This window comes from Rhineura floridana, chromosome 20 (genome assembly GCF_030035675.1).
Source record: "Rhineura floridana isolate rRhiFlo1 chromosome 20, rRhiFlo1.hap2, whole genome shotgun sequence".
Lineage (NCBI taxonomy): Eukaryota > Metazoa > Chordata > Lepidosauria > Squamata > Rhineuridae > Rhineura > Rhineura floridana.
The window spans coordinates 10,530,653-10,551,504 of record NC_084499.1 but is presented as its reverse complement, the minus strand read 5'-3'; the positions used below and the strand labels follow the sequence as shown (position 1 = coordinate 10,551,504).

General features: G+C 42.9%; 1 protein-coding gene across 6 annotated transcripts in view; it reads right to left on the bottom strand.

Moving 5' to 3' along the window:
- The window catches only part of ASTN2 (astrotactin 2), a 773,365-nt gene that overhangs the window by 326,019 nt on the left and 426,494 nt on the right, over window positions 1-20,852 (bottom strand). The window contains exon 1 of one of the 6 annotated variants that reach the window (XM_061604313.1): window positions 5,005-5,084. The exons of the other annotated variants lie outside the window; for them this stretch is intronic. The gene's annotated coding sequence lies outside the window, so the exon portion shown is untranslated. Of the gene's footprint in view, window positions 1-5,004; window positions 5,085-20,852 lie in introns of those variants that run through there. 6 annotated transcript variants of the gene reach the window in all.

The window sequence follows — 20,852 nt, the reverse complement described above, 5'->3', positions numbered from 1 at the left end:
AGCAGTGTGCATTAACAGGACTTTTCTCAATAACAGGAGCCCTTTTGGTTCCAACTGTTTCTGGAGTTTCAACGTCTTTAGTCAAAGAAATATTTTCCTGTGGTGCTAAAGATGGTTCTGCACTGTGATCCATGACACCCTGTTCTCGGAGAGAATCACCACCTCCCGTAGCTACAAAATTTGTACCAAAGACCTCTGGTTTTTGCAGGCTGGATTCATTCGAAAAACCCAAGCCTGGTTTTCTGGCCACTGTTCCCAGTTCCCAAGTGGTGGCCTCCACATTCATTGTGCCCCACAAAGCTGGTGCTAACATTGACACAGTTGTGACTGGAGCAGCAGGAACTGGGCAGCCCTAGGTTCGATCATGAACATCTTGTATGGTCTGCCTCTGCTCTTCTGAGCAAAGTGGATAGGAGCAGTAGGAGCAAGGGGGGCAGTAGGGGGGGAAACAGAAGCAGAGGGGGAGGGAGCCTGTAACTGTGCTCTCTTTTTTAAAGCATTCAGCAAAACTTCAGTGGGTTGCTTGTGAAATTGATCCATATTTTCTCCCAAATTTCTAAGTATGGACCAAAGCTGTTTACGGATGGGATCCCCAAAATCCACCAGTTCATTCCCCTGTTGGGTTTGAGTAGGGCCTTGATGGGAGGGAGAAAAGTTGCTGTGATTGTTGCTGGAGTTATTGAACCGAGATCTCCTGTCTCCCCCCGTTGATGTGAAATTACCCCGATTGGAACCAGGGGCTAAAAAAGGGCGATAGTTTCCTCTTCCCTGGGCCCCCCGATTTGCATTGGGTACAACAGATGAATGAGGCCCCTGATTGGTATATGTGACAGTTTGAATTGGTTCGAGCTGAACCTTCTTCGGTGTAGTGGCAGCTTTTCGCCCCCCTCCAACCTCTCGAAGGAGCTCAGAGACTTGTGAAATTGAGTGTGGCTATTTCACAAGTCTCTGAGCTCCTTCGAGAGGTTGGAGGGGGGCGAAAAGCTGCCACTACACCGAAGAAGGTTCAAATTTGAAACATCAAAATCACCACAATGGGGTGCATTATAAGGGTTAAACCTCCTTTGGCGCCTTCTCCCCAGCCAAAGAGAGAATCCCACCATCCATGTTCCCCTATCTTTTTAATCTTTGCTGCAATATTAGTGATTGCATGACGATCATGTGTTATCTGGAGTGTAGCTTGCTCTCCCATTTGTTTAACTAGTGTTAGCAGCAGGGAGCTGGTCATAAGGAGGAGGGGAAATTATGGAAAGTTGCTTCCTGTTGCTATTTCAAGCTCTCTCCCCCAGTGCCGTTTTCCAGTATTTTTATGGCTTATTCCAATTCACTACAGGCCAGCGATAACACACAAGGGCTGGTTCCTCCCTCCCACCTACAAGCAGGAGAATCCTGAAAGACCCTTGTTGAATACAATGCCCCCCCTTCAAAAGGTACTAGAGAAATAAAATGTACAATCCATTGTCAACACTGAGAAGACAATAGTGGGAAGCAGCTTGATACTAAAAAAGGGGGGGGACACTTGTTGCAGCATGCACAGACAGAATGTTTTACCCACTTTACAGAGGCATGCAGGGGAACACAAAAGAAGACTGGAAATGGAACTGTGGAATTAGGCCTAAATGTGTGGTACAGTGAGCGCAGAGGAACTTCTGAGGAACACCTGCACTGGCATGTAAAAGCAGGAAAATGTTCATCAATCCAGTTGAAGGACGAGCTCCTGCTAACACAGCGGTACTCAGCCTGAAATACAACTTGTGATAAATGTGGTTGTTGCTGTAATTTAGGGAGGCCTTTTTTAAAAATAAATAAATAAATAAATTCAAGCCCCTGTTAAACGCATGAGGGGAGAAAGCTTCAGTGCCACATTTATTCAAAGCATAGGAAGCTACCTTGAAGCAGTCAAACTATTTAGTCCTTTTAGACCAAGACTGCACACTCTTGATTGGTGACGGTTCCCCAGGTACCACCTTATTCACCTGCATGTGTACACCCAAAGGCCCAGTCTACTAACCCTATGAGTACAAATGATTCCCTCATCGCTTAAAGCAGCCATCCCCCAACCATGGGTCTCTAGATGTTGTTGGACTACAGTTCCTATCGTCCCTAACCGTTGGCAAGGCTAGCTGGCTCTAATTAGGGTTTGTCTAAAATATGTACCTATATCTGTAGTCCCTGAGGTTGCCCTAAGGCTGCTCAGAAAACTCTGCGGCTTGCCATGCAGTCATGACTCATAGAATTAACTTGGATAGGTCACCCTGTCTGAGCCCTACTTCACATGATGGCCAGAACATAACTTGACAAATATATATAGATATAGGTAGGTAGGCAGATATAGATAGTAGAATTTCTGGAAGACAAAAAGCTAGACACTCATCTGTCTTGACTGGGTCCAGACAGCCCTCCCCCATCTCCTCTATTAAATGCCATTCCAGAATATATTGCAGGTGGAAGGATGCTGTCACCCATTCACCTTACCAGCTCTGAAGAAAAAGGTGACATTTAGAAGACACTTAGAATCATAGAATAGTGTTGTTGGAAGGGGCCTATAAGTCCATTGAGCCCAACCCCCTGCTCCCACAGGGCGAAAGTAAAGACATGCTATATTATTTAATTCCCAAGAAAGTAGGATGTGAAGACAACAGAGGTGGGGAGATTAGAAAACTCAGAGAGTGGAGTTGGCTGAAAACAATGCTATGAAATATGTACTAAACCAAAACCCTTAGGAAATAATAGGCCATGGAGGCGCAGCACTGAGGGGAAAAAAAGAGGTCAATGAGAATGTGGGGCTGGGCAATTGTTCGCTGTCTTCCTGAACTCTGTTCGGAAGAACTCTCATGTTCTTTGTACTGCATCTTGTAAATCAACAACAAACACAAACATCCCTTACAGCAGGGATGGGAAACTTGAGGTCTTCCAGATGTTGCTGGAACCCCAACTCCCATCTTCCCTGCCCACTGACCATGCTGGCTGGAACTGATGGATGTTGGAGACCATCAACATCTGAAGGCTGCAGGTACCCTGCCAGTGCTTTACAGGAACACCTGCTGCAGCTAACTTCAGTTTAGCACAGTCCTTTTTGTTGTTTTCTAAAGCACCAACAGCTCCCCAAAAGCTTTACAAAATACAGGAGACAGTCCTTGCCCTGACAATCTCTGGAGGCTATGACAATCAAGGGTAAATACCATGATGTGAGTAACAGCCCCCAGTTACTGGGAGGGGAAAATAAGCAATCTGCTTCAATAACTCAGTTTCTTTACTACTTTTAAAGAAGGACTTAATCAATAGGTTCCTAAGTCATGGGGGTCCCTATTCAGTTTAATCCTTTGCAAGAAAGTATTTGAAGATCTGTAGGTAAAATGGTAAATGGAGCCCCATAGCATTATGATTATTATTATTATATATTAGGCGCCCACTTGTTCCCATTAACAGCCCCTGGAAGCATGGTGGCTCTGAATAGTTCCTGCCGGCACCTTCATGATTACCTTTATTCACAAGTTTTCAATTGTGGATTAGAAGGCAGGAGCCTTGAAAAGCACCAAGAACAAAACAAAACACTCAAGCAAGGAGAGGAAAGTGTATTTTCTCCCCCCTCTTCTCTCTCAATCTTGATTTTTTTCTCCTCCTCTCAAGCTCTCTGCTCCCCCCCTCCACAAATCATGGATAAGCTCTAGCTAAAGGAAGGCACTTGTAAAAAAAGAAGAGGGCAGGAGGCTTACTAAACAGAAATGCCAACACAACACAAGCCTCTCTCTTCTGCAAGGCTAACTTCTCACCCTTCATTCCCAGGACTGCATCCAGCCAAAGATCATTAGTATTCAAAGCACAGCAGCCCCTGCCTAAAGGCGGCAAGGACGACTCATCTTAGGGTCAAGCTAGACTTGACAGCCATATGTATTTGAATATGTCTCTGCCCTGTTGCTATAAAAAAAAGTATTGGGAGCCGGGAGAGAGATCTAATTGTAACATCACAATATGGGCATACTTGGAAGGAGAGAAGAACCTTCAGTGGCCTTATTTTCCAATGGCCCAGACACTTCTGCTGTGATTGGAGGGAGGGAGGAACGAACAGGTACGATGTGGGAGTTATCTCCCTCTCACCTGTACCTCCTTCTCAATGCTGAAATCATATTCCCACCCGTCAGTTCAGACATGACCAGGGCATGTGATTTAACAAATTTGGGGGCCTGTCACCTCTTACAGTGTCCCTACATGTGAGCAAAGGAAGCAAAGGGAACAAAGAAAACCGCCTTATACCAGGTCAGATTATTTGTTCATGGAGTCTGGTATTGCCTAATCTGACTGGCAGCAACTCTCCAAGAGCTGTATCCTGCCACCTGACCCTTTTTAACTGAAGATGCCAGGGAGCTCCTGCATACAATGCAGGTGATCAACCATTGAGTCGAAGTCCCTCATCCATAATCGACACCAGCTGGGGCTGAACAACCATTGTAACTTCTGTCAATTAATCACATTTGTGCTGGCTAGCTGCTATGCAAAGGGGGATATTCAAGGCTTCCAGTTATCTTGCCTACATATCCTTTAGTCTCCTCTTTCCCTAGAGTCTTCTGCTACTGAAGTTTACAGGGCATTTAGGGACCCGTAATTAACAACAGAAGATGGTCACTGGCCTTCAAGAAGGTATATATTCCAGAATGAGCTAAGACTCCCAGCTCCTCCTTTGCATTAGCATACAGCCAACTCTGTTTTCAGGGAAGATTATCAGCTATTACTGACCTTCAAACTGAGGCACCTCGTATAAGACAGTGTGGTGTAGTGGTTAGAGCACTGCACTAGGAGCTGGCAGGCCAGGGTTCAAATCTCCACTCAGCCATTAAAATTACTTAGTGACCTTGGGCCAGTCACAGTCTCATGCCTAACCTACCTCACAGGGTTGTTGTGAGGATAAAATGGAGAGGAAGTAGGACCATGTATGCCACCTTGAGCTCCTTAGAAGAAAGGTGGGATATAACAACAACAACAACAACAACAATAATAATAACCTACCAATGTATCCCAGAATGTTTGAAAAACACCGTTCTAGAAGATCTAGTTTTACTGCCTCTCCCATTCACCAGTCCCTTTAGCACTCTGGAGCCAGTGGAGAATTTTCCTGTAGGAGGGCCCAATGAGATTGGTCTCCTCAGGGTAAATCAATCACAACTAGATTGTAATTATTAACTCTTCTTCTAAGGGGCAGAGGACAAATTCCTAGCACTGAACGCAGAGCGAAGGAGAAAAACAGGGCTTTATCATTTATGGGAGGAAATAAGCCACACAACAGTGAGTTGGCTAGTCTGAGGGGAGACTCCTAAACTAAAAGCAGAGACATTGACAACAGTGTGTGTGTCGTCCTTGCTGCAGATAGTTGAGGGATGCAGAGGGTCATGCACAAGGGGTGGAAGAGTTGTAGAATGCCAGCCGCTGTGTGTTAGCAGTTGACATCCTAGACATATTCATCCACCTTCAAAGCCACTGAGCTTCCCAATCTCAGCTGATCCCTAGTACCACACACACAGAAGCTAGACTTCACTCACACAACACACACCTTGGAATTCTTAAGTTTGCTTCTAACCTCAAGAACGAGCTTGCCACATAGACAGAGGGATCTGTCTTGCCAAACACAATGTGTTTCATGTTTAATTCAGAGGTGAGTTTAGTTAAATCTGTTTCTCCTTACTAATAGCAACCCTTAAAAAAAAAGCTGATTGAACAGTGCAGGGGTAGGAGGAGGGGTAGGAGGAGGGGTAGAATGATGCACTGGCCTGAAGAGGTGATTACAGAAAGGTAGCACATTGATCTCTTCTTTCTCCCTCAGATGCTCTCCCCAAGGTTTGTTGGTTTGTTTTATCTGTTGGAATATATGTGGTTCAACTTCAACTTGTGGGTTGAGGCTGCATGGGGTTAGAAAGGGTAGCTAGAGAGGAGACCGTGTACCATGGAAAGACACATCACAGTCACATCACACCTCTTTCAGGTTATGCAAAGTGGTGCAAAACCAATAGATGAAATGTGTAAATCCAAATCCAATGGACTCTGAAAATTGAGATAAGAGGATTCCCACTTGACTACATGAAGAATAAGACTATCAAAAGTGCCCTGCTGGATCAGGCCAAAGGCCCATCTAGTCCAGCATCCTGTCTTCATTGTGGCCAACCAGATGCCCCAATGTGAAGTTCACAAGCAGGATATGAGCACAACAGCATTTCCCCACTAGGGATTCCCAGCAACTGGTATTCAGAAGCATAAGATGCTTCTGACAATAGAGACAGAACATAGCCATCATGGATAGTAGCCAGTGATAATCAGAGCTTGGAAAAGTTACTTTTTTGAACTACAACTCCCATCAGCCCAATCCAGTGGCCATGCTGGCTGGGGCTGATGGGAGTTGTAGTTCAAAAAATCTTATCCTCCACTCCACCGCATTACAGAGCAGGTTCACTACCAGCATTCCAAACCTGCCATCTGCTTTGTGTGGCCCATTGTGTTTCTTTTCTTAATGGGCTTGGAAACAAATTAGCAACATTTGTATTACATAAAGGAGAGATGGTCAATCTACACTTTCTGTTCTTAAGACAGCAATTTGATAGTTGGAGTTGTATTTTGTGGGACAAAATCTATTATAAAGTTAGCATCAAGAGTTAGAGGCACATGCAGTTAGCTATAGCACTACGTACAAACCTCTGCAATACATGCAAAAGTCAATAGCTGTGATACCAAAGTGTAAGATCTATTTCTTATAATATGAAAATATTGCTTCTCCCCCCCCACAAATAATGTTATTCATTTTCCATATTTATATTCCACTTTTCACCAGAAAGTGGCCACAAACCGATTTCCAGTGCAATCAATAAAATCAGTCAGTTTACAGAATATAACCCTAAAATATAGCAGAATGATCCACAGCAGGGTTACTGCAATCTACCACAAGCCTTGAGTGAACAGATACATTTTTACTAGGCACAATAAATTCATTATATGGACACTACCATCTGTGCCTTCAGTGGAAGGGAATTCCATAGCTGGGACAGCCAAGAAGGCCCTCCCCTGAGTCTCCACTAGGGTTGCCAGGTTCAACGCCTGAGACTGATTCTGTATCTTTAGAAGAGAAAGTGAGCCAAATGCAGGTGTTCTTGCAACACCGTAATGAGAAAAAACCACAAGGTGGAATTCTCCCTTCCCCCTGCACAACTTTTAAAGTTACAGAAGACCTCTTGGCTTCATGGTTGGAACTGGCTGACGGGCAAGTGATTGTCCATGCAGACCTAAACCAATAAATAGCCTTCTACTTTCAGATTCAGGACCCCCCCCATTTACACTCATGCAACAAGAGACCCACTATTAACTAATTAATTAATTATACAAATAACTAACTAAATAAAGTATACGTTTTTCTTTCCCCTTTCTGCTAGCTTCTTCTCTCTCCTTCCCAATCTCCTCAGTTTCTCTTGCAAAATGATAGTGATGCTGTTGTGACCCACTCTAGGTCATAGCATGATCCACTTGTAGATCTTGACCTCCCATTTCAAGACCATGGGCTACATCAGAGGGTGGGGAACAATGTTCATCCCAAGGGGCAATCTTCTGAGGGCCACTTGCCAGTGGTGGGCAGAGACAGAGGCAAAAGTGTCTGGAACAATTTATGTACCTTTGTACAGAAGCCTAGTTTCTAAACTCTCTCCCTCTGCCTCTCTGTTCTCCCTCCAGGCAAGCAAAGGGCATTATCAGAGTTCATGGACACATTTCAGCCAGACAAAACAAAAAAACAAAACACTTGGTGTGCAAAGCAGAGCCAGTGAGGGACAGAGCCTTGGGAGAGTTTCCAGGGCAGATAGAGAGGTCTAGAGGGCCATATTTACCCCCTCCCTGGCCCTGAAGTTTCCCACCCCTCATCTAAAGCACCAGCACAGTCTTTAGATTAATTGTGGTGGGGATGCTTTCTGAAGTATGCAGGTTCCTATGCAACACATAATTCAATCAACTCACACAACATACCAACTTTGCACCACCTCAGGAATTTAAGAGTGGCAGGTGCTAAAGTCTTACTGATCTCAGAAAGGGGATTCCTACTGACCGGGGGGGGGGGGGAGGCTCAAGTGTGAGAAAAGGTGTGCAGGTGCTAAATGCCCTGTTCAAAGAATACACATCCAGGTGCCAACTGTATTGTTCAAAGAATATGCATCCTTTTATAGCACTTATATTTCATTCTCTTCTGCCGGAATGGAGAAACATGCTGGGATTTTGCATCCGTAATTGGAGAAGAACAGATGGTGGAACTGCAGATGGGATGCAATGCTACCATTAAAATAATCTATAGAGCTCATAATTTTCCTATATGAGAGAAAGCAAGTAATGCCTCCCTTCCTTCATCCATGCAGCACCGTCCCCAAAATGAATCCGTCTGCCAAAACTACACAGAAGGAGGTTTCTTTGCTGAAGCTCCTAAGAGGGGGATTATTAATTATCACTTCTATGACATTCTGAAAGTACGTAGCAATTTACAAATAAGGAAAATGTCTCCTGTGGAAAAAAATATTTGGAGTGAATGGGAGCTGTTCTCTTAAAAGTCCCCCTTTTTTTTCAGTGTGGCTTCTCACAGGGGTGCTCATAAGAACATAAGGAGAGCCCTGGTGGGTCAGGCTAAAGGCCCATGTGGTCCAGCATCCTGTCCTCACAGTGGCCAGCCAGATGCCCCAAAGGCAGGCCCACAAGCAGGGCCTGAGTGCAGGTGAGCACCCCCTCCAACAGGATTCCAGCAACTGGTATGCAGAGACATAGCACCTCCAAAAGAGGAGGTAGAACACAGCCATTGTGGCTACTTGACGGCCTCATCCTCCATCCATGAATTTATGTGCAGGTGTTGCCACCACTCACAATATTCTCAGAGGCACACGTTACCACATTCTTCCAAGCTACACAGCAAGTGGATTGGACTGTGAATGACCAACCCAAATTGTGTTTGCATTTTGACAAGAAGGACAAGAGTTGATCTCTTAAAATTAATATCCTAGGGGAGCTTAAAAATAGATTTATTCCTTCTTGAAGCTTCCCATTCCAGCGGACCCTTTTGTCACCTTGAACTGTCAGGTTCTCAGGGGGGACTGGTACTGAAGGGATAAATCCGACTGAAATGGAAAAAAGGGATTGAATTGGCATATAATCGCTCTCGGGCCTTGCAAGAACTTTGAAGGTCTCAAAGTAAGAAACAAGAGGCTGAGAGAGGATCATAAAATCTATAACACTCTTTCCCCTTGGACCGATATACGTATATAACTCTGATACTGGGCTTCTATCTGTCCCATTTCATATATAGAGATGGAACTTAAAGATGAGTAAAAAGAGATAAGCCAGCTGAGTTGATAACTGGGTTTTTTGAGTTCCTGATGGGAAAAGTAGTCAGATCTTCCAGCGTCAGCTCCAATTTTTCCCCTATTTTAAAATTATTTAATCCTAACGTAGCATTCATGTCGCCCAACATTAAAATTAAAGGATCGAGATTTGACTGATAAAAAGAGGATGGAACCTGATCTAGATCAGTCCAAACTGAAAAACCCTCGTACTTTGAATTCTGGGGAGGACAGTACACATTTATCAGGAAGACTTTTAGACCTGAGGGATAGACAATTTGAATAGTTAAGATATTACTGCTCGAACCCAGATCAATCTGTGTGATATTCGGATTGTGATCGACCGAAATTAAAGTTGCCAGACCACTTCGCGACTGTCCTCTACTGTCTCATTTTATTTCTGGGAGGGTATAAACAGCATATCCAGGGAGAGAAGAGAGGGTTGTTGAAGCAACCCAGGTTTCTTGAATAAAAAGAATTTGAAATTGGGCACAGGAGTCTTTGACATTTTCATCTGCTAGCTTAGAAGGCCATCCTGCTACACTGCATGACAGGACCTTAACGGGTATAACACCATTGGAATGCGGGACAGTGGACAGTCAGCACTGGCCTTCCTCTTTAAGTGGGCCACAATAAGAGCTAAGGACCAGAGTTCCTTGATAACAAGCTCCTTTGCCCTTGCTTCTGTGATTCCCATAATTTTAGCCCTGATCATGTGGAAACAGGAGATGAACACCTGGAGGGTCTGATTCTATCAAAAATTCCTCTGCAACTATACAGTTAGAGGCTGCATGGGATACAGTTTGTGCTTCTGGGTGAGTAGCCTTATTCCTCAAGGCTGGTGCAGAAGGTTGGGGTAATAGATTGATTTCTGCTACTATATTTTGAGTCTTGTTGTGAAAGTAGCCCAGCTGGGTTAAATCCAATTCTTTTACAAGAGAGGAGATTGGGGGATCTAAAAGGTGGGAGGAGGGGGGCAACTCAAACGATTTCTCCTGAATAAAGGAGGCCCGGAGATCAACAACTAGATCTAGGGCCTTCTCGGTGGTGGCCCCCGAACTATGGAATGCCCTCCCAGACGAGATACGCCTGGCGCCTTCTCTGTTATCTTTTCGGCGCCAGGTAAAAACTTACCTTTTCGCCCAGGCTTTTTAAATTTTGTAAATTTTTAAATATTTTAATTTAACATTTTAAACTTAATATGATCTTAATTTAAATCTCAATGGCAATTTTATTAATGTTTTATAATTGTACTATATATATATTTTTTTTCCACACTTGCTCATATTTTAATTGTGATTTTATTTGTTGTACACCGCCCTGAGAGCTTTCTGCTATAGGGCGGTCTAGAAATGTAATTAAATAAATAAATAAATAAATAAATAAATAGATGCTGTAATTACTCGGTGTTTGTTAACAACATTTTCCCTGAAATGATTAAAAGTAGAGAGTCTCCAACGGTCTTTTAGATTTGGGATTTGAACGGTAGTAAGTTATGGGTGCAGGTTCTGACAAGTATCATTATAGACTAACCTATTTAACAGTTTTTGTAGCCTAGAAATAATAAACTGTTGCTCCTCAACTGGAAGTGAATGAAATGTAGAAATTAGTGCTACTGCTTCTGGTATTAAGGAGGTCAGAACTTGCTCAGAGGAAGAATGCTTTCCAGACCTTGCTGGGGGAGAGGGGTCTCTCTCATGTAGGTTTCTGGGCAAGGATTCTTCTTCTATCACAGGCAAGAAGTCATTACAGGGGGGATTGCCAGCTTTAGATTTCATGGGTCTGAAAGAGGACAGGGCCATAGTTCTTGCATCATCACATCTCAAATCTGTAAATTTGTTTGAGGGTGAAGAAGGCTTATCACCAACTGGTGCAGCCTCCTTCAAGTCCAAAAGCTCCCCAGTAGGACAATTTAAAGACAAAAAAAATTCTCTCCTAATGGGTACTGTATTCTGATAAGAGACGTGGTTCTTTTATCAGAGGTAGGATCAAAGTATTACAGAAGTGTCTGTTCACCTCTATTCCAGATTTTGCAAAAACTTCCCTGCATCTGAGGATATCATCTACAATGGAGGTTCTGGTGAAAATTACTTTTAATCCAAAATTAGAGAAATCAAAAAACAGATACTCAACTTCCTTTATATCTAGGATTGATAAATAAGTGACTTCTATGTCATAAAGTATCTGTATAAAATGAAGTTTCTTTCCATTCTGTGTTGTCTCATCACTTGGCCTAGGGAAGTTACAGAACAATAACTGGAGTCTTAACAGTACCATTGTTGGGGCTGTTGAGAGTGGTAAATTACCATCAGGAGGAGACCCATTTATAACTGGGCTCTTAGATTGGAGCGAGACTTTAGCTGGTAAATTCAGACAGTCTGGCTCAAGAGACAGGAGACCACTGATTGTGCCCTGAGGGTTAGAGTCCTCTACTATAGGGGGTAAAGAGGGGAGGCACCAGAAGCTGGCCCCTTTGCCTTGGATGTTTTGAGGGTGTTTTAACTTTTTTTGCTTGCACCTTTTTTTCTTTTTCTTGATTTTGGAGTAGATTAAACAATCTCTTAAAATTAAACTTGGTGCTGTGGGAATTTTTTTCTTTTTTTCCCTTAGTTGATTTTTTGGTCATTCCCTGCCTAGTTTGAGGATTGATTTTACCCCTAACACATCCTTTTCCCCCTCTGCACCTGGATACAACAGTATCCTTTTCTACCCTTAATTCAGTAGACCCCTTAAATCTCTCTGTTCTATACTTCTGGGCGTGACATCCGGGAGCTCAGTTTGAGTACTGCCATTAATACAGATCTCATTCTTGGTTCCCATAGGACTATGTAGATTGCAATTTCTAGAATCATCACCCTTTAGTGGAATAGCAGAGAAAGCAGCCTGGGTCTGATGTACAGAGGTTTCATTGCCCAATCCCATAGGATGAGCATAAAATTGTTTAAATTCTGCAATTTGTTGCTTAGTATCTGTGATGTTTCTCAGGATAATCTGAAGAGAATTTGCAAATAGCATACTTTGTGCTCCCATCATATCAAACCATAATGAATCTGGAGAGCACTTTGAAGCCAACTGCAAGTACTGTGGAAATTCTGCATCAGTCTGTGAGGTAGGCTGTTCCTTTAAGCCATAAAGAAGGGGGGGGGAGACTTGCATCTGTTTTACATTCCCCAGAGGTGAAGAGGGGGGGAGACCTGCCCCATTGTGATAGGTCTGCCCCATGCGCAGAGGTGTCCAGACATTGTTTCTGTTCTGCAGTCCTGAATACAGTGTCCACAGGTTGATTCGGGGATTGTTCACATGCTTCAGGGCTATTTAACTGGTCTATCAGAGCCTCCGTCCTGGGGAAGAAGTTTGTTATTTTAGCCTGAGCTGTTGCTTGAGCTTTAGCAGAGTCTTGGAGGCATTTTATTTGAAATGTATTTATGTTTTTCTACTCTGTGTTGCTGAACCGCGTTTTACTGTAATATGATCAGTATTTTAATGTTTTTTGTATTATCCTTTTAAATGTATTTAACTGTGGCGGCCTATGGCTCTGAACAATAAAGATACATTTATTCAGCATTTTGACAAATTTGTAGGGCAGTACAATATCTCAGAGAGGAGGTCAGGTCTCCTGCTCCCCTGGTGCATTCACTATAGCTGCCCAATTTCCCTGCTTTTTAAAGTTTGATAGAAATAGCTGTGGGTTATAGATATGTTCTTAAGCCACAAGGTTTTTTGCCTATTAGTGAATCTAATCCTAGTTTTAAAGTCATCTATATTGGTGGCCATCACTATATCTTATGGGAGTGCTCACATTCGATTGCCTGTTTTGGATCTCTCATTTATTGCACCCAAAGCTGTATCTGCCATTAGTCCTACTTAGAGTAGACCCACTGAAATTAATGGGCCTAAATTAGTCATGCCCATTAATCTGGGTAGGGCTAATGTTGGACACAATACCCCAGCCCTCCACAAGGCAGAGTACACTTGTGAACAACCGGCAGTTGTTCTATATGTAGTTTCTATGTATGATTCAGGAGAGTGTAGGTGGCCCTACGCTGCCACAAACCACAAAGCGAAGAAGCAGCCTCGTTAATGCACAAGCCCTGCACTGCAATCATGCCGTCTGATATTAAAGATGTCTTTCTGTTTGGTTTTGCAGTACAGCCCAAACCAAGAGCATGGGAAACATCTGCACAGATCTGCCCTTCCTTAAGGGATCAAGCTACAGCACTCAATGCTTTGTCTAGGTTGCCACATGATTCTCTCCTAGCCTAAACTAACTTGCAGGATGGTTATGAGGGCCAAAAATAAGGGGGAAGGTCCTTGGAGAAAGAGTGGGATATAAATATAAAAATAGAAGCAGTACCAGTAACAACTACAATATAATAGCAACATCTGTCTACTACATTGCAATGTTCGGCCACTTCAGCTATTTGAGTAATAGCATAGACCACAAAGTTTAAGGGGACCTCAAAAGGTCATCTAGTCCAGAAATGGGAAACCGCTGGCCAGCAGGCCACATTTGGCCCAATATGGCCCCAAAGTTGGCCCACAAGCCCATCTTATCTAAATCATGCCCCCCTGCTCCGCACCTAACATCACATGTGACATGACCTATCAAATTTGGCCCGTGAGGAGTAGATGAGACAGGAATCTGGCCCACAGAGCAGAGGAGATTCCCCAAACCCAAGAAAATTAAGAGACTTTTCTTTCCTACTTAAACAACTACTCACATTTTGTGCTGTTACTGACTGTCGAGGTAGGATTGGTCACTTCCCAATCTACTAATGGAAGACTGAGCCTGAGAGGATTGCCACATCAATCCCCAGGTAAGTGGAGATGTTGGCATCTGAGCCAGGCTCTGAAACTGAGCATCCCTGGATTCCGTCCATAGCTCTAATTGCCTAACCAAATTTTGTTCTCCGAAAAAACCCAAAGCAGCTGTTCTGGCACCTTCCTGTTCAGCTCAAAAATAAGAGAACAAGTCCCTTAACCCCCAAACCCTCAGCCCTGCCACTCCTCAGCCAGCAGTCTGTTTCCATGACAGCTGGCTGGGCTTTATATATAGCACTATATATATATATATATATAAAATAGGTAGAAGGCAAGAGAGACAAAGATGTTACAGATTCAGTGGGGACAGGGCCCATAAATTAACCAAGATGAATTTAAAGAGAGGGGGAACAGAAACAAAGGGAGTGTGCAGTTGGCCAGAGTATATAAAGCACTGAAATGAGGATTATTAATTCAAAACACGGATGCCTTCTGCTTCTCATTGAGAAATCAAAGAACAGTTCTGGGGAAACAGCACAGAGCTCTTTTACACAATTACAAAGCAATAAGGAAAATGAAAGGGAATGGAAGATCAACCTATTGTAACTAGTACTGTGACAGTGACCGGGGTCCATGCACTATGTGATAGAGGACTCAGAGGAAAAAGAGGCTCCAGCTCTGTTCTTGGGGGAAGAACTGCCAGGACCTCTTCAGAGCTCTTCCAGCTGGACCACACAGCCTTGCTGCCCTCCTCTGATTCAGAGGAAGAGTCTTCCCCAATACCCATCTCTTCAACCCTACTTGAGCCAAAGGCTGCAAAATAATGTGAGGGCCATTTAGGAACCAGTCAGCTCATCTGGGGAGGCAGGGCTTACTACATATACAAAGATCCGCACACACCTTATATACCCAGCTGAGAACTGCACTCTGTTGGCGAGAGCCACCTATGGATACCATCTCATCAGAGGGTCCATTCTGTACAACATAGGAAGTAGACCCTTGGTGCCCGGGCATCTGTTGTTTGGAATTCACTCCCCTTAAATATATGTGAAGCCCCACTCAGGACAGGAACCATCTTTCTTTTTTCAGTGGCTATTATTCTCAAGGCTGAAGGCTGAGCACCCATTTCCCCCCCCAAAAAATATTTTCAGCAACGTCTGAAGACATTCCTCTTTCAACAAGCCTGTCAGAACTCAAGCCTGCTTCTGTACTGAAATTGTTTTTTTTATTTATTTTTTAAAAAACGTGTTTTTAAAGTGTTTTATCACTTGTTTTGCTGCCCTGAGCTCCCTTTGGGAGGAAGGGTGGGATATTAATTAATCAATTAATCTTAATTAGTTAATTAGTTAATGCTGCAGTTAGTGCTAGGTTCTTGCAGAGACAACACTTTGCACTGTTGCTTCAGGAGGAATCTGGGAGCTCTCCAAGGTCCTGTAGGTGCTCTGGGTGCCTTGGATTCTTGACTGTGGATCTTGCCTTGATATATTCCCCTGAATTTCTGTCTCAACTGACTTGGCCTCTTGTTGGGACACTGCCAAGCTTCCCCTGTGACCCTTGATCTCTCACAGACAGGACAGTCTGCTGTACTGTCCACCCTGAATGGCACTGGCACACAAGTATACAATCAACAAGGATGTGTGTTTAAACTCTGTTCTCTGGTGCTTGTATAATATGCATGTTTTCAAGTATTTGTCACATTACTCACTTTACAATTTTAGGGGGGTCATACTAAAAATATTAATTTTTAAAAGGGATGTCATGTGAAGAGGCCCACAAAATATGCTTCTGTGGGAAATGGTCATGCCAATTCTAAAAACAGCAAAATACTGACCTCAACCCACTATGAAATCTTCAAGTGAACATTATGGGAACTGGCCAGGATTAATCTCCTAAAATATATGTTAGGTCTGCTATTTCCTGCCCTCATCCTCTCTCTGTGCTTTTATCAGTCTGAGATTCCTCATACAGAACTACAAGGGGTGAAGACAGGTACACAGACACGTAGGAAGCTGCTATATGCTGAGTCAGAGCATTGGTCCTATCAATACTATCTAGCTCAGTACTATCTACACTGACTGGCAGCAGCTCTCCAGGGTTTCAGGCAGTAGTCTCTCCCAGCCCCACCTGGAGATGCCAGGGATTGAACCTAGGACCTTCTGTATGCAAGGCAGATGTTCTAACACTGACATATGGCTCTTCTCCAAAGGGCAGGCTTGCCTTATACCATGTCCACTATTGTCCCATCTAGTCCAGTATTGCCTATATGGATTGGCAGCAGTTCTCCATGGTCTCAGCCAGGGGGTCTTGATGTTAGAGACTGAACTTGAGACCTCCTGTCTGCAAATAATGTTCTCTACCACATCCCCAATTACTTTAACACACTTTGTGGACCTGGTGCCCTGCAGCAGTTGTTGGACTACAACTCCCATCAATTGTAGTTGGAGTCCACCAAGTCTGGTGGGCACTAGGGATTGCATTCAACTCCTACTCAAAGTAGACCCATTGTGACAAATGTATCTATGTCAGTAATATCTATTAACTTTACTGGTCTACACTGAGTAGGACTGTCACTTAATAGGTTAACACAGGCTAGAATCAAGGAGACTGAGGTTGAAATCTGCACTCAGCCATGAAGTTCATTGGGGTAACACGGGTTAGCCACTATATCTCAGCAAAATCTAGCTCTACAGCGTTTGAGGATAAAATGAGGGGGGGGGAGAACCATGTGCAGTACCTCAAGCGTCTTGGAGGAAAGGTGGGATATAAATATAGTAAACAAATAAATACCACTAACCCATTGTCTCTTCCCTACAGGTGTGCTTTTTCCCCTCTCTGCCATATGGTCTTTTCTGGGAACTGGACACAGGATTTCTCACACCCAAAGGAATAACTGTATCACTAGACTAAAACACCTGAGCTTAACCGCCATGAATGAGAAGAGCTTTAAGGTAGGCATGAAGAAGGAGCAACAATGGAAATATCTGTGAAGCCCCACTCAGCATAGGAACCATCTTTCTTTTTTCAGTGGCTATTATTCTCAAGGTTGAAGGCTGAGCACCCATTTCCCCCCCCCCAAAAAAACTTTTAAAGTACCTGCACAGAGGAATGCAGTATAATTGTACTTGCTTGATGCTATAACATGCACTGCTATTGCTTTCCTAGTTATGCCAGCAATGATGGAAGGAAATAAATCTTAGAAACTAAATCTTTTAAAGATTTTTTTTAAAGTTATCTTATTTTGATCCGTTCCTCCATGCAGTGGAAACACATGCCTCCAGAAATGCATGCCTCATGTGGATTTTTTTGGACAGCACAGAGTAAACCACTCACTCGTTATAGACCAGGGTGTGGGGAACCTGTGGTCCTTGCAGGAAAAATCCTGGGGTTTGACTGCTCTGAACAATATTATTAACAATGAAGGACGAAACTTTTCGTCCAGAGGTGAGAAGCTTTTTTTTTTCCTGTCAAGATGTTTTACCAAATATGCTGCTTGGCAACGGTCGGCCAGGGACCTACTTCAATCCTCAGTCCACTTCCAGGTGTGTCTCAGTGCCACAGCCCCCTCACAACGCCTGACTAATGGGCTAGATTTCAAATTGTTTTTAAATATTTCAGTGCAAAAATGTACAACTGCAGGTGGCAAACAGCATTTGAAAAGAGGCTTTCCCTCCTGCGCGAGAAAAAGGGAGGATGTCTCTTCTAAGAGGATGCATCCTGAAAGACATAATTATGAGACCTAACCCTATTTTCTGATATACAGAGCTGTGCATCTTTAACAGATTAACTGATTAAAGCTCATTTAATCAATCGACTCGTGTGTGTTTTTTAAATGCCATCAGCCTTACTATTAATTGTTTTTGTTTTCGAGTTCTTCAACTCATTTTAGGTTTCTAAGAATCCTGTAAGAGAGATTAGGTGGAGAGAGAGTGACTTGTTGTGAGCTTCAGGATGGTCCTGAGTGGGCCCCGACAGTTTAGGATCAGTTTACCCAAGGGACTGCTTCGCCTCACATATCCCTGCCTGGCAACTGAGCTCTTCAGATGGGTCACTGCTGAAGAGCAGAGCATGCATTTAGTTGGTACCAGTGTCCTTGTGTCCTGGGTCAAGTGGAGGACATTAAACATTATATCCTGCACTGCCCTTTTTATGAAGCAGTAAGAGGCAGGACACTGGGTCATATTATTGCAAACTTCTCTGGCTCAGGAGCGAAATGCATCACCTACTTGCTGACAGATGTCTTTCCTTATGTTAGCTATCAAGTGGCCATTTTTACTCTTTTATCTTTTTAATATCAGAAAGAGATCTCTGCAAATCCTACCAGATGTCTGGCTAAATAGAAGTTTTAGGACTTGCCCTAGAATCTGGACCATTTTATTAGTGTTGTAACTCCCATTGGACATTTTGAATTCATGTTTTTTATTTTATTAACTTTTGGATGCAGGATGTTTTAATGCTTTTAAATTCTACTGGATGTATGATCCATTAATGTTCTTGTGTATGTTTTGATTTGCTGCATTATGACCTCTGGTTACAACATGAAACTTACTTACTTACTTACTTACTAGTTTGTACCAGAAACCAGACATTTAGTGTTGTAGCTACAGCCTTCTGGAATCAGTCATCAACCAAAAGTAGACAGGAACTCACATCATGAAGATTTTTGTTGTTGCTGTTAAGAAGGCTTTCCCTGAGGTGTGACTCAGTCATTTATGGAACTGTAACTGTATATCTGTATCTATTTATTTATTGTACTTATATACCGCCCCATAGCCAAAGCTCTCTGGGCAGTTTACAGTATATCCGTAGAAATTGTTTTAATAGTTTTTAGAGATTGAAGAATGTTGTGGTTGTTTTTTGAAATTGTATTGTTTTGTATTTTATTTTATTTTTTAAAATCTTACACACCACTTTGATGGCCTCAGGCCATGAAGCACATTTACAAATGTGGCTGTGCTGCCACTGGGGACTGCCTCACTCACAGTGATCTTTGACAGGGCCTTCTTGCTGGTGGTCCCCCATTTGTGAGATGTGTTGGTCTTCCTCAGTACTAACTTTTAGGAGATTTTTTTTTTAAAAAAAAACCTGTTTACCCAAGCATTTAATGGCTGAAATCCCTGTCCCTGTCAACTCTGATATTATTTAGTCTGAGAATCGGTTATTGCTTCTAGAAGTTTTTAACTAATTTTAGAAGGTTGAATTTAATTGCTTTTGGAAGGTTGCTCTTAACTGTTTTTTAGAAGTTTTAACTGTATTGTCTTAGTATTGATATGTTTGCTGGTACTGATATGGGCTCCTTTGGAGGAAGGTGTGGAATATAAATGTAATAAATAATAACAACATAATAATTGTAATAGCCAAAGTCATTCATTCTGTCCACCTTGCCATGTTGGTTCAAACTGGTTAACATTGTGGCTTGACTGAGTTTGTGTTCACTAAATAAGCTACAAGTTTTCATCAAAGCCAATTTCCAATAATTTGGGGAAGGCAGAAGGGAGAGAGGAGCCCTTGCTCATTAAACACTTGCCATCTACGCTACACTGCCACATTGTCCTTTGTCACACACCAGTCCAGGAAACCTGAAGTCTCCTGGTTAAGCCCCAAACCTAATTTGACTAACCCTTTGTGGCTAATTTAATTATCCCCGGCCCGCAAACTGACAGACAGCTGTTAAAAAATGGTTATTGCATTACTAATACGCTCCAATAATTTTCCATTAAAACTATACTGTTAATAATTTCCCCCCTGTATTTCTTCCCTCTTAATTAGTCTATTTAAAACTTTGAAGGAATATTCTCTCCATGCTAAATGGGTGTGCTGAGCAAATTACATTTTTGATTGAATACTTCTGTGATAGGCCAGCAAATAAGACCGTCGAGTTGTTAATTATTGTCAGGGTTCCACACGATGCCTGCTAATGAGGCAGTCAATCTTTGCTGCAATTCCCAGAATATTAATGGAGTCCTCTCTGATGCAGAGTTTGTTGCTGGGAGATGCCCAAGAAACCTGTTGCTTGAGTGAAGAGAATGGCCTGTGACCACCTTGCCTTTCTGAAGCATCTGCTCACATGATCAAACTGAGACACACATTGTGTTCAGAAAGCAGGCAGGTACCTCCAGAACTCTCCACACACAAAACTAGAGTTCTAACGCTGGTGGAATTCAGAAAGGGGCCACAGTCATGGATAGGCTTATTTATTCATTGATGTGGGACTTCTGTCTCAACTTTTCATTCACTGGATCTACAAAGAAGCTTCTTCAGGAATGGAAAATCAATATATAACCTGATCCTAAGTTGTGGGGGCCCTCTCATGGCCTCACTCCCATCATAAAGTGCACAAGTCACTCTCTCAACCTAATCTCTTTTACAGGATTGTTAGCAACTACATAAAAATGGGCTGAAGTTTTGTAATGAACTCACAAGCAAAAACAATATTATTTTAATTAAATAATAAGAACATAAGCAAAGACCATCTCCAGCTGAAGCAGCGATATTAACAGTAGAACTTTTTAAAGACAATTATTAATTACTAGGTATCCCAATTGCCTCCTGAATTGAAACTGTTTTTACTTGTGGTCTGAACTACAGAGATGAGGGGGCAAAGTGAGAACCCTTCGGGATGGGCTCCAGCCTAAGGGTATCACATAGCCACCTACAACACTTCTGACAACTGGTGCAAACAGATGGGTTCATATGGGAGAAGACAGTCCTCAAGCTATGCTGGCTCCAGAAAATTTAGGACAGCCTTCT